At 41.0% G+C, this 11,440-nt stretch overlaps 1 long non-coding RNA gene across 1 annotated transcript in view; it reads left to right on the forward strand.

Annotated features, from left to right (window-relative positions):
- LOC144271702 (uncharacterized) overlaps positions 1-2,639 on the forward strand; it is a 53,828-nt gene extending 51,189 nt beyond the window's left edge. The window contains exon 5 of the long non-coding RNA XR_013347404.1: positions 2,601-2,639. This is a non-coding gene — a long non-coding RNA (uncharacterized LOC144271702). The remainder of the gene's footprint in view (positions 1-2,600) is intronic.
- Positions 2,640-11,440: the final 8,801 nt, after the last annotated feature.

The following is an 11,440-nucleotide window of genomic DNA, read 5'->3' on the forward strand; positions in this document are numbered from 1 at the left end:
TGAAAAAGCAATCAGGTTCTTAAAAGAAGAATTTTAATTAAAGAAAAAGTAAAAGAATCACCTGTGTAAAATCAGGATGGTAAATACCTTACAGGGTAATCAGATTCAAAACATAGAGAATCCCTCTCGGCAAAACCTTAAGTTACAAAAGGACCAAAAAACCAGGAATATACATTCCATTCAGCACAACTTATTTATCAGTCATTTAAACAAAACAGAATCTAATGCATACGTAACTGGATTGCTTATTAACCCTTTACAGGAGTTCTGACCTGCATTCCTGCTCTGGTCCCAGCAAAAACAACACACAGACAGAGAGAGAGAACCCTTTGTTTCCCCCCGCCCCTCCAGCTTTGATAGTATCTTGTCTCCGCATTGGTCATTTTGGTCAGGTGCCAGCGAGGTTATCTTAGCTTCTTAACCCTTTATAGGTGAAAGGGTTTTTCCTCTGTCCAGGAGGGATTTAAAGGTGTTTACCCTTCCCTTTATTTTTATGACAGCTTGCTTACAGAAAAATGCAGTGGGTGGTGTCATGAGCCAGCTGGGCGAGCACTGGCTAAATCCTGTTCTCTTTACTTGAGCAAAGTTATGGCTAAGATTTGAAATTAATGAAACTGGGGAAGAAGCGGTGGTGTCCACAGCTTCCTCCACAATAAAGCAGCTGGTAGCTTTGATAGCTGAAAAAGAAATCTTAAGACCTTCCTCTTCCTGTGGGAATGCCATCACTGGAATATTTGTAGCTAGCATTAGCAGTGCCTCTTCCTCACCCACATCTCCCATGAATAGTGAAGATAAGGAGTCTAATCTAGTGCCCCAGTTCTGCTGCCAATGAAGTGAGTGGCCACTTTATCATTGATTTCTGTGGGAGCAAGCTGGTTCAAATTCTGCCCTCAGTTACAAGTATGCAACCCCAGCAATGGGTACTGAATAGGTGCAACTGAGGACAGTGCTTGAATATGGGAATGAATGCTATATTTGCAATAATTAGGAGCAAAAAATATTTCTAGTTAGTCTTTGGACTGTCAAGATCTTGATGGTGAAACTGTCAAGATCTTGACAGTCCAATGACTAACTAGAAATACTAACTAGAAGCTCTGTTTATAAACAACCTCTGATTTGCTCAGAAGTTTGAATGCAAGAGACAAATAAATATGCTGATGTTAATGATTGTGGAGAAATCCCTAAATTCACATTCATTCCAGGAGACTGGCCATTACAAATGTACATTCAAATGGTGAACTACTACTGAAAGCTGAATTGGAAAGACAGTAAGGTAAAAAAATATTCCACTAATGGAATAGGGTCTTTCTGTATATGTCCAGTCAGAATGTAAAAATTCCCTTTGAGTGAATAAAATGGTGGGGCACATAAAGTTGACTTTTTCTACAAGCCTTTGATATTGTTCCATGACTAGTTTCTTCTCCCACTACACAGTATGATGAGAGAGGGGAGGGAATATGAATAGACAGGGTCCTGATTATAAATACTTGTAGGAAGATGTGTTATTGTTTCAACTATCAAAAGATTTTGGTGTAGATAGAAAGCTCATGCCACACTGTTATTGGACCAAGAACATAAAAGGAATATATTAACGGAAGACCTGAGGAAGAGAATTGCAATAAGCTGATCTGAATTTAGCCTGTTTCTGCACACAGTGTGTGATTTCCTTTATATTTGTATTTATTCAAAAATTCTCAATGGATTTACCACTTTCTCCAAATTTGAGCTATGTTGCTTAATTGTGATTGATCAGGTGAGTCTCATGGCATTTGTTCCATAATTCAATGAATGTGCACGCATTTCCAACATATTGAAGCTTGGTTTGAAATTTCCTTTCTATGGATGTTGTGCTAGTAAATTGGACTGTTCGCCTTGTGCAAATATTCAGTGGGGCATAGATACGACTACAGTGAATTAATTTAATATTTTAAGTGAACATTCACAGAGCATTTTTAAATTATTCACCCAGCTCATAGTATTGTGGAGCAAAGTCTAGGATCAGGAAGCGAATTTTAAAGTTCCCCAGCATCCATAAAGCCCTGTCCAACAACATGTAGAGACTCTGACAGCAACACTTTGCAACTGTGACTAATTTTAAATTACAATTTTATTAATCTGAAAACTTAGGGAATGAACTGTATCATATATATTTTCCAGCAGGGTTTTGATACTAGCAAGGCCTATGATTTAATGCTAATACAAGTAATTTTTTGTTTTGCTGGATAAACAATTTGATAAAAAATGAGAACTTTTTAAAATGTAGTATCAGAGCTGCCCATCTTCAAAATAACCCTGAGAAGGTTTAACAGCTTCAGGGCTGATAGTTCTACTGCGACTAGACTTGTAGAACACCAGGGAAAATGCGAGTGTAGTGTAAAGAGGAAAGTGGCAGATTTGAGATGTACATTTCTATTTTAGGCTTTATCTACTGTAAACACTGATGTAATGCAACATCTGTGGTCTGTTACTGTTGCCTAGCATTGGTAGGGAGATAAGACTTTGTGTCTCTCCTTGATCACTGAAGAATGCTGAAGATTTTTGTAAAGCTCTAAGAACATGTGAATGTGAATGCCAAGTTCACAAGAGTTTTTTTCGTTCAGGACTATCCAGATGAGGAGCATGCAATAAACTGAGGGAGGTAAGAATTCTTTATCTCACTCAGCTAATATAGCCATTGATTTTTTTAGGGTCAATCTGTATTCTAGATCTTTCCTAGCACAAAGGAATGCTACCTAGAGCCCACTGACATCCGTGGAAGCAGGCCCTTATTTAAGATACGCAATAGGGTTATTTTAAACTCTGCTCACATATACAAAAATGTTCTTCTGACCAGAAAGGATCAGCCACATCACCAAGTCAGTGTAGGTTTGGATCTTACCCAAAATATCCCGCCGCTAGCCAATCCTTTAGTGCCTAAAACTAAAGGTTTATTATAAAGAAAAAAGAAAGAACAAGAAGAGAGATGTTAAATGGTAAAACAGTCACATACATACAAAGACTTCAAAGTCCATATACCTAGCAGTACTGGTGAGTTTGTTGGCTTGAAAGTCCCTCTGGAATACACCCACAGCTTGGATGGGTCATTCAGTCCTTTGTTCAGAGCTTCAGTTAGTAGCAAAGTTCCTCCAGAGGTAAGAAGCAGGACTGAAGACAAAATCGAGAAGATGCAGCTGCCTTTTATAGTCTTTTGCCAGGTGGCTTGTGCTTCCTTTGTTTCAAACACAAGATGCCTAGCACATGGCTTGGAAGCCTTTTCTGTCCACAGGCATGTCCATGCATGCCTTGCTGAGTCATGAGGTGTATCCTCTGCCTTCTCTCAATGGGTCAGGTGCATAGCTGATGGTCCTTAATGAGCCATCAAGCAGGCTAGGCCATTCTGATGCCAAACTGTCTGGGGGTGTCACTCAGAAGCATAGCTCAAGTTTGAAATATAGACATACATACATATCTATAACGCATAATACAAAAGTGATACAAACATATACATGAGATTATCATATTTGGCAAATCATAACATTTTTTCAGATATCTTACATGGCATATCTGGCATAACTCATTGCAATTTTACAATATTAATATTCATAATATCCTCAAGTGTCCCCCAGATTCCCTACAGCGTCACAATAGGCTCTCTGTTTTATTAGCAATCCTGTACACAAGGAAGCTTTTAGAAAAGGTAGTGCAGAAGCATAACCTCTTATAGATAACTCCTGTGGATTTTGCTTTTTGACTCAGCTTCATTTGAAGTTTTATATGGTCCTTGAATGGTGTGTCCCATAAGGAATGGATGCTACCAGGAAAGTGACAGATCTTAAGTTTTCCTACAGAGTTTAATTAAAGTAGCAAATAAGTAAGAGTGTGTGCGTGCGCGTGCATAAGACTTCTGGTTACCATTTTACATATGAAATGTTTCCACAGTCCCATGAACTAATAAAGGGAGCATCATGTACTCTTTCTAAATCCAAGTTTTAGATCACTGCTGTCCAATAGTCTAGATTTTATCTTCAGTGTCAGAGACCCTGAGCTTTGTCTTGTTCCGGAAATCCTGCTTTGTTTTGTTTCTGGGTGAAACTAGTTTATTTTTCCAGCTGGGATGAATGGTGCCTTGTGCAGTTGGTGTGAGGATGTCTAATCCTTTTTTGTATGTGCTTCTGCAATTCTGACTGTCTCTCTTGTGAATGACACAATGCTTCTTTTTACTGTTCACACCAGCGTGCTCTAAGCTTCTTGGCTGCTGGTGTAGCTCAGGCAATGATGCTGCTATTGTTGGCAGACCAAACTTAGCCTTACATCTCTCCCTGCCCATATTATTTTATATGGGAAAATGTTAGCTTCTCATTCAATAAATTGGGAATGCAGCTCATTAGGATTTTGGCAGCACCTCCTTACAAACTTCATTTGCTTGTCTTTTCTCAGAGATGAAGCACAACAGACCCAACAGAAAATTTAATTTGTAAAATGAAGATAGGACAAGGAGTACAATATGGATTGGGTCACCATTTCTTCCTACACTTTAAAATGTTTGGTTAGAAAGTGGGGGAGGAGTTTAAAACCATTTTGTTGCATTACAGTTCTTTGCTTAGCTTCAAATTGCTGAAGTGTTCTTGACATTTGTCCCAGTTCTTTGCGGTCTCCTGCTTTGTAGCTCTGTCCCCTTTCTTCATGCTTTCTTGCTGCCAAAGAGTCTAATGGCTGTTAGGGGAATTAAACACAGTGGATGTGATGTGAGATTTAATGAATAGCAAAGCCATTAACAAGGATAATGACTTACATTTATATATTGCCCTTCAATTCCAAAGGCTCGCCAGACAACAGAAAGCATTTCACCCATCGCTGAAATACAGCCAAGTCTGGGGTGAAATTCTGCAAGTGTTAAGCAGTGTTGCTGTGGACTGATAAACACTTCTGAGGTGCACAATTTACACATTTCCTAGTTTATTGTATCAGTTAGGAATGAGATTGTGGTTGGCAAGCATAAGATATTTTGATCTTTTGTGAATAAACCTCACTTAACATTACAATATCAGATCATTTTTCACACCTCTGTATGGTGATGCTTTTACTCCATTATGTCTGTTTCCTTTAGTCACAATTGTTTTTTTTTTCTGGCTCTGTTTTTGCAAAGCTAAGTAATTTCTGTACAAATACTTGAATTAAAAAAACCATTTGAATCAATGCTGAATCCTGCTACTCTTTAACCTTTTCAGGCCTGTAGTGCAGGTAAGAGAGTGAAATTGAGATCTGGTTCTCGTCTCCCCCAACTCCTGCCCTTATTTATTATTTGTATTACGATAATGCTGGACCTTAGTCATGGACCAGCATCCAATTGTGCTAGGTGCTGCACAAATGCAGAACTAAAAAACAGCCCCTTCCCTAAGGAGCTTACCCTTAAGGAGACTTGCAAAGATGTTCTTGGCATCAGGTTTTGCTGGAGGTCCTATTATCGTGTCTTTAGATGTAATGACAAAAAATACTCATACAAAAGCTGAGCACCCTTGACAGACAGACTTCCAGTAACATTAGTGTATTTCACTTTGGAAAAGGAGTACAACATTTTTAAAGTCTAGATTGGAGGTGAATGATTTTGGGAACACTGTGTGAGAATACTGGAATGACAGACTAGCTGCATAGTTAGCTCTCCTGATTTAGCCTCCAAACACTAGGGTACAGAGTTAAGTGAAGGAATAGGCAAAAGAGCAAAGGGAGAGGGTGATTAGTGAGGATATTCGCCCACATCTCGGGGTCCACCTCCATGCTGCACTTGTTGGAGTTCAGAAGGGATCTTTGCAAAGGTGGCTTTAAGCCACTTTACATCTCACATGATTCAGGGGCCATTTAGCTGCTGGCCCAGCCCCAGTGTAAAGTAGGCCAGCCTCAGGGCTGCTCTGCTTTTCACCTGGTTGCCCCTGGAACCAGCCAGGGCCATTCCAGCAACTAGGGATCACTGGGGTATAGACATCTTGGTCATGCCAGCCCCTTTCCCCCAGATACACAGCTACATCACAGGCTGAGTGGGGTGGAGGTAGCATAGGAGTCACAGTGGTGGCCCAATTCCGCTGTGCAAAGGGAATCCGCCACTGCCACCTGTTTAAGGTTATGCTGCCAGAGAAGTGGAGGGGAGCTGGCTCTCTGGATTGATCTGGTTCATCATAGTCAACTGGAATGGAAGTAAAGGACACACAAAAGGAGCCCGAATGTTCTACTCTGCTTGGCTACATGGTGGTCACATCATGCACTAACATCTCAAAATACAAAGGGGGGTAGCCTGCTGCAACACAACTGTCTAGGGTTACTGATATTACGCCACACTCAATCCACCAAATGCACCTTCTGTGCTCCCTATTTAGGTGGCACCTGCTACGCAATCGACGCTCCATACAACTGGAGTCAGTCTGGCTTTAATCTTGAATCACTGTTTCAATTCACTCGAATAGAACTGTTTGGGGGAAGGCAATAGATTTGAAGAATGGACTAGATACATATTAAAACAAATCAGTGAGTCAATTCAATCAGCAAAAATGTATTTAAAAATCAGAGAAATTGATAGGTTTTTATGGTTTGTCAGATCTCATATGCTAGTTTTTTTGCAACTAACGCTGTTTAATGAAAATGCAGTTCAGTCAGTTAAGTAGCCGTAAGAAGGTGGCACAAGCCAACTATGACAAGGATATGAAATTACACCTCATGTTCAGTGTTTAATTCCCTGGCAGTCTGTCCTCCCTGCTCCGGTGATCATCGGCTATACAGTTGCTGCAGTCTGCACTGATACCATACTCCTGCAATCAGAGGTGAAAGTAAGCCAGTACGGTCTGGTATGGCATACCGCCAAGAGCTGGTATGCCGTACCGAACTGGCTTCCCCAGGCCAGCCTGGGGCCCTTTAAATAGCCACCAGAGCCCCACTTCCAGAGCCCCTGGGTGGCAGAGGTGGCTCGGACGGTGATTTAAAGGGCCCAGGCTCCGTCCGCTGCGGGGAGCCCCAGGCCCTTTAAATCTCTACCAGAGCCCTGAGCCCCGGGGTAGCAGTGGCAGCCAAGAGCCCCCGGGGCTCTGTCAGCGATTTAAAGGGCCCGGGCCTCCGCTGTGCTAGAGGCAGCCGGAGCTCCAGGTCCTTTAAATCGCCCTCAAGCCTCCCAGCCGCCTCTGCAGCTGGTAGCTCTGAGGGTGATTTAAAGGGCCCAGGGCTCCCAGCTGCCACCGCAACTGGAGCCCTGGGCCCTTTAAATCTTGATTTAAAGGGCCTGGGGATTTAAAGGCCCCACCCCTTCTGGTTGAGGCCCCATCCCCTGCTCGGGACTCTGGTGTACTGGTAAGTCCTTTAAGTTACTTTCACCCCTACCTGCAGTCCTTATCATAATGATGAAAGGGACATGGAGGGAGGGACGTAACTTAACAGCTGTTTCAGGCTTCATATGGAATTGCCTTGCTCTTGTTAGCCTGGGTCATACAGCCTTTACTGTAGGTTTTAGTTCCAGGGCTAGATTCTGTTTTTGTAAGCAGCTCACATGGACTTCAGCTGAGAGCCCTGCCTATGCATCCAAGAGTGAGGGTACTATGGCCCTCCATTTTCATGGAATAAATACTCTAGCAGAAGCCATTTACAAGGCTGAGGCATTTTTAGGCTCACACAACAAGCCACCCTATAAGCTAGGTTAGAACAGGCACTTTGTTGTTGTTAGATTCCGGGACTACTTTACAACACTCTTGGGGTGGGCTGTGAATGATAAAGTTGCTATGAATAAAAGCATGGGAACGCGAGAGCAGGGAGAGAGGATTTGAGGCCAAACTTTGTTCTGCAATGCTACTGTAAGCCTGGAGTAATCCCATTGACTTTAGTGGAGCTATTCCTGATTTACACTGATGTAACCAAGAAGAATTTGACACTTAGTTCCCACATCTGTATTCAAGTGATGTAGAATTTGTTCAAACCCTGGCTTCTAATTGAAGGAATGAGACCACGCAAAGGAGGGGAGGGAAAACTCTTGAACTTCATATGCTATTATTACTACAAAGACATCAATAAATGAAGGAATTTTGTTAATACTCTTAGCCCATTGTTTTCCAGTACTACACAAGAACATCTGTTGGCTCCAGATTATACCTCTATGAAAGAACAGTGAGGAAAGTAAAAAAGAAAAACATGTTAAAAGGCCAACTAAATAAGAGACAGGCTACAGACCTGCAGAGAAAAAAGAGAAGGAAATGCTTCCATCATCACTGCAGAAAATAACATCAGAATGAGAGAGAGGGCAAGGGCCCTGGAACCTTTTACAGAAGCAGGAGGGAGCCAAGGCCAAAGTGGGAGGGGAATTAAAATACTACTTAAATATCCCACAGAGTACAACTGTAATATAAATAACCGGAATACAACATGTAGCCATGTTATAATATTTAAGATATAATTATAGTATGAACAAACAAAAAACCCCAAGACTTTAGTTCTAAACATCAAGACTGCATTTCATTTTTGCACTTCATATATTGTACTTCACTTGCATTTACTGCATATACTCCACTATTTATTAATATTGCACTCTTCATTATTGAACTGTAACTTGCAGTTTTGTAACATTACAATCGAATCTTCCTTGTTTATATACAATGCATATTTTAACAATTGTAACCCTAAATTGTAAATCTCCTTGAAAAAAGGCATCAATATGTCAAAAATAAATAATAAACAACTTTGAAGGGAGGTAAATGTGTCCCCAGATAAGAGCTACTATATAAAATGATTTTTTCTAATGTTTCATATAAAATAAATTAAATAAAAATATATTTTTAGGAAACCTAACAAACACCATCAACAGGCTGTAGCAGATAAATGCAATACGATATCTATTAAACAAAAATGTAAACTTAATGCAATTTTGATCACACGATTACACAATTATCTAGGATTGCAGTGGATATTTAGGAATGCATCCGATCTGATCTCAGAGTGCATCTTTGCCTTTAACGTACGATTGTGTTTTTCCCACAGTGCATGTGTTTCTTTTGTTAAAAAGGTGGGGAGGGGAGGTATGGCCCCCTGGCAGCCCTGGTTCTGGTGCCAGTGAGAGAAGGGAATCTGTGGTGAAGAAAACGGGAGGATTTAAATTGTGAGATTTCAGCCTGGATCAATGTGAACAACTGCTGCTAAAATTAGAAGGGTACAAGTGTTTATAAAGTTTTTATGTGTATTAGCAGAAGCGGTTTTGCTCCTCCAGAATGAGGAATCTATGACGTTTGGAGGAATGTAAAGCATCAGACCCATGTGTGGCATGCAGCACTAGATACCAGTCCTGAACCATCTCCCCAAACTCTGGGGGAATTGATTTTTTGGTTTTAGTCGAAATTTCACAGTAAATGAGGTATGGCCTGACCAGACTCATGAAAAGAGAGCTACAATGATTTGTCATAAGAACAAAATTGGAAGAGAGAACCTCCTGTTCCATTTATGTAAGGTACCCCAGATGACAATTCAAGTGGGTTGGTTGCACTAGTTTAACTTGTAATTTTAAATATTTAGAGCAGTGCAAGAGATTGAGTGGACACTTATTTTGGCTTAGCTTAGACTAAGTAAAATTTTCAAAGCTGCCCAAGTCACTTAAGAACAAATCACTTTTGAAAATGGGACTTGGGCAACTTTAAACTATTACCTTAGAAATCAGTTTAAACTGAACTGAATTAAGCCATTCTTAAACTGAAATGCACACCTCCACACTGAGATTTGCACTGATTTAATTAGATCAGGTGTGATTTTAAACTGAAGTTAAAGCTGTGCAACTTTCTTGTGTTGGTGAGACCTCAAGCTGAGGTGTACTTTCTCTCCAGCCTATCCCTCTCCGACATTTGGAATGTTGCTTGTTTTCAAAGCCAGTCTTTTTTCAGAAGAAAAAGCAGATCTAGATAACATGCCAAATAACAGCACCAAATGTCTGCTTAACTCATCACTGGTGCCTTAACAGTAGCAAAATTGGCAATGCTAGGGTAGATGGATGAGAAGACATCTGTCTTCCCGGTTTTGTTTCCAAACAGAGAAAACACAGTTCTGATTGCTCCAGAAGCTTCTCATAAGCAGAATAGGCAGAGACCTGAGTCATAGCCTATTTGAACTTAGGTTTGGGTATGTTTTCTTCAGGGCAATGACTCCTTGTTCTTTCCATTGGATGTCATTCAAAGTTGTATTCCACCCTGGTCATTTTCAATAATGCTGGTATCCCACTGGTTGTAATTCATTATGACCATGTGTAATCAAAGAAAGAACAATCACCATACTTAACTGACTATACTATTAAGTACAGTAATCTATGTTAAAAGAAAATGTAGATTGCAAAGTCAAGCCCTTGAGTTAGGAAATGCCAAGTTTACAGTAGTATTGCATGTCTATCCTGTGCACTGAATGAGGAAGGGGTCCTGTGGGAAGAAAACAGTATGTGATGATATAACTGAAAACTGTCAGTGCATATATACAAAAGGGCAGAATTAAAGTTGAATAGGCAGCTATGAAATCTGGTATTTCTTAATTTGAGTGCTTGTCTTTGCAACGTAAATCATTTTAGTTTTTGTATGTAATTTCCTAAAATGATTTTTGTTTTGTTTTATCTCTTTAGCTGTGCCAGCTAGGGTGACCAGATAGCAAGTGTGAAAAATCAGGATGGTGGGGGAGGGCAGGGGCAGGATACTATGCAAGACAAAGCCCCTAATATTGGGATGGTCCTGATAATATTAGAGGCTTTGTCTTATAAAGGACCCTATTACCCCCAGCTTCAGACATCAGTTATATTTGAACTCTAAACCTTCAGCATTGCAGCACACGCTTCTACCACTTGCATCACGTGCATCCGACGAAGTGGGTGTTCACCCATGAAAGCTTATGCTCCAATATGTCTGTTAGTCTATAAGGTGCCACAGGACTCGTTGCTGCTTTTACAGATCCAGACTAACATGGCTACCCCTCTGATACGTTCTACCACTTGGAGCTACAGGACTAAATACATTTGCTAGCAGCAGGAAAAGGCAGTTATCCTAGGATGTGGGATGGGATGCCTGGCCACGTGTTGGGTTCCAGAGGTTGTCTGGAGTATCTGGTTCACATAATTTCCCTCCCTCCCTACTCCCCACCCCCCAGAAGCTGGGGGAGGTTTTGCCCCATGTGGTGCACGCAGAGGATAGATGGCTCCCCAGGACCATGTGCTGCATACAGGGAACTCAACTGATTTCCCTCCCATGCCCCACGGCTACAGGTAATCTGTCGGTTTCTGGTGCAGCATCCATGGCTGAAGCTGCTTTGGGCTAGCCGTAGCTTGGTCTATTTCTGTTATTTTGGCATGCTACCAAAGTTTTCCTGAGGAATAGAAGCTACAGCAGGAAATGGTGACTTTTATTTTCTGTTTATATCTCAGCCAAACCTGAATGGAATTTTCATGGACAGGAAAGGCATTTCTCGAGCCAAAGTG

This window comes from Eretmochelys imbricata, chromosome 10 (genome assembly GCF_965152235.1).
Source record: "Eretmochelys imbricata isolate rEreImb1 chromosome 10, rEreImb1.hap1, whole genome shotgun sequence".
NCBI lineage: Eukaryota > Metazoa > Chordata > Testudines > Cheloniidae > Eretmochelys > Eretmochelys imbricata.